The sequence below is a fragment of the Diceros bicornis genome, chromosome X, assembly GCF_020826845.1.
Source record: "Diceros bicornis minor isolate mBicDic1 chromosome X, mDicBic1.mat.cur, whole genome shotgun sequence".
Classification (NCBI taxonomy): domain Eukaryota; kingdom Metazoa; phylum Chordata; class Mammalia; order Perissodactyla; family Rhinocerotidae; genus Diceros; species Diceros bicornis.
This window is the reverse complement of record NC_080781.1, coordinates 83,308,135-83,311,495: the sequence shown is the minus strand read 5'-3', so window position 1 is coordinate 83,311,495 and position 3,361 is coordinate 83,308,135.

The following is a 3,361-nucleotide window of genomic DNA, read 5'->3' as shown; positions in this document are numbered from 1 at the left end:
GTCCTACAATTCAATTATGATACTAACTACCTGGAGTTAGTGCAATCCTCACAGATTAAAGGCTCAGTCCCATAAGACTGCCCCCACTTCAGAGGCCAGACACAAGTCCCATGTTATCACCTATACTTCTGACCAACTGGCTATAAATCAAAGGTTCCCACAACCCCCTCCTCAGATTTGATTACTTGCTATAACAATTCACAGAACTTAGGAAAACACTTATGTTTACCCCTTGCAGGACATTTGTTCCTGTGCAAAACGTCTATGGAAACATTGGGTCCCTGCCAAAAGGTCTTTGATATCTGGTCATATTGAGTCCCGTCCAAAAGGTCCATGGAGACAGTAGATCCTCACCAAGGACCAAGGACCACGACATTAGGTCCTCATTACCATTTGGCATGAACCAAATATGCTCATGGACATTTTGGACGGGACCAAATATGCTGCTCATGGACATTTTGGAGTAGAGCAAATGTCTGACAGACCAAACATCTGATAGATCAAATGTCTGATGGATCAAATGTCTGGTGAACATTTTTGGATAAGACCAAATATTCAGGACCTTTTGATGTGGGCCCAGTGTCTGATGGACATTTTAGACAGGACCAAATGTGTGCTAATTATGTTTACCAGTTTATTATAAAAAACATAATAGAGGGCCGGCCCGGTGGCGCAAGCGGTTAAGTGCGCGCGCTCCGCTGCGGCGGCCTGGGGTTCGCTGGTTCGGATCCCCGGCGCGCACCGACGCACTGCTTGGCAAGCCATGCTGTGGCGGTGTCCCATATAAAGTGGAGGAAGATGGGCACAGATGTTAGCCCAGGGCCGTCTTCCTCAGCAAAAAAAGAGGAGGATTGGCGGATGTTAGCACAGGGCTGATCTCCTCACAAAAAAAAACAAAACAAAACAAAAACAAAACAAAACAAAAAAACATAATAGAGGATACAGATGAATAGTCAAATTAAGAATTACAGAGGTGAGGTCCAGAATGGTGCTGAGTGTAGGAGGTTCTGTCCTCATGGAGTTGAGGTGCACCATCTTCCCAGCACATAGATGTGTTCACGAACCCAGAAGCTCTTCAAACCCCATAGTTTAGGGATTTTTATGGAGGATTCATCATGTAGACATGATCAATTTTTAACACTGTCTCCAGTCCCTCTCTCCTCCCTGGAGGTTGAGGGGTGGAGCTGAAGTTCCAACTTTTTAATCATACTTTGGTCTTTCTGCTGACCAGCCCCTATTCTGAAGCTATCTAGGTGCCTCAGCCACTAGTCATTTTATTAGCATACAAAAATACACTCTCATCACTTGGAAGATTCCAAAAATCTTAGAAGCTCTGAGTAAGAAGCTCCTATCACCCCATTACTCAGAAAATTACAAGAGTTTTAGGAGCTCTGTATCAGGAACCAAGGATAGAGACCAAGTATATATTTCTTATTATGTCCCAGTCCACCCCCTGGTTTCTGGCCATGAAACCCTTTCAACAAATTGATCATAAAAGTCCAAAGATACTGGCACATTACTAGAATTCCATTCAGTCATTATTACTTATCCAGTCCATCATTATTTCATATGAAAATATCTCCCAGGATGAGGCCACCCAGGTTTGCAGGTTTCCAATCAATCTTGCCAGATTCCAAAGGCAAGAGTGGTCTCAGCAATATATGGGTTCACTCTTTTAGGCATCTGGTAAAAATGAACTAAGAGACGTATCATCTCTTGCTCTGAGCCTTTTTTGAGATGTTAATGTAATATTGAGTTTTCTTTTCACATAACTCATTTATACATTTCTTTATTCTCAACTACTGTTTCCCCGTCTCTTACCCAAACTTTCCCACTTTTGGAAGAAACATGAAGTTTGGCCACTATGCTGGTCTAGATTGTAGGTAATAATACTAGTCCAGCAAGTACCTCCCCCACAGTCTACTCCCATTTATATAGGGTAAGGTTACTATGTGCAGAACTAATGGGTTATTTTTAATACGAAGCAATATAGCTATATTCACTGTTAACCCCAATTTTGCCAGATGAGGTGAAAGGACAACCAGCCCCATCAAGCCATTAGGAATTCTGACAAAAGATTATTAAATATAGTTACAGTTTCTTGCTTAGGGATTATCCCTGATTCTAGTACTCGTAGTTGCTTCACTGGTCCTATGACCACTGCATCAGGTAGGAGACAAAAGTTGAGGTGATGTGAGGAAGAAAGAAAAAATATAGTCATATACCAGTGTCCTCTCCCCTTGGCAAGAACTGCATAGTCATACCAGTATCTTCCATCCCCTCTTCCCTAGATCCACCAGGACAACAGAGGACTCTATCTAGTGAGGACACTCCTTTAGCCTCACTCACATTGAGTGTGAGCACACACTCATAAAAGTGTGTAAACCAGCCCTTCCTTTTTATATCCGCCTTACTTTAGACAACTAATATTTTAATTGACAATTCCCCTTCCCTATTAAACTAGTACTCTGAGGAGGATATCTTTCTGGCCATTGTTGGACATTATGGGCTGTAAAGTGTGTTCCTTTGTTTGAAGAAATGACAGTCAGCTATCCAAATTGGAGTAATACCTTCTGTTCCAATACTTCAATAATATTTTGAGCATTTGTATCTACTGGGTATGCAAAGTCCACTACAGAATCTGTATTTATTCCTGTCAAGACTCATTTATACCCCACAAGGGCTACTGGCTTCATTCTCACTTGCCAGCTATGTTCAGGGCCTTCCACCCCAGGAAATCTGCCACATGACCATCTGCAGTCTTTTTCTCTTTTGTTGGCAAACAGAACAGTTGGTATTTTGTGCCTCAGAGGGTGCAATAAAAATATGTCTAGATTCAGCCTATCTCTGCATTGTTGCAGTATACTCATATCCACTCATTTCATGGAGCCAGGTGGCCACCTTTAGCAAGCACATGAGAATATCTGCTTGTCAATTCCAATTACCTTCTGAACCTGGAAGGGAGTTCTTCTAATGGGCATAGACATATCCTACATTAATGCACCCATCAAATTCCCATAGAGATTTTCATAGGGCTGTGCCCCATATATGCATCCCTTTAAAAGGTCAGGTTTCCATTGCCCTTCTGCCTAACCATATGACCAGGGCATTCGTCACTGCCCATGACTCAGTAAAATCCAAATATATAGGAGCTTTCACCACTGTTCAATTCTTCTGTCACTGCCAGGAAACAGCATGCAATTTATCCCACTGTGCTTAGTTGTTTTTGTCTTATTCAATCAATCTTTGTATCTACTTGTCTTAATGTGTGGCTTTCCAAACGGCAAACAGTTCCATTCTTCTTAGAACTGCCATCTGTAAATGAAGCAGCTCTTTGTTGGTCAATCAAGAGCTGTTCATA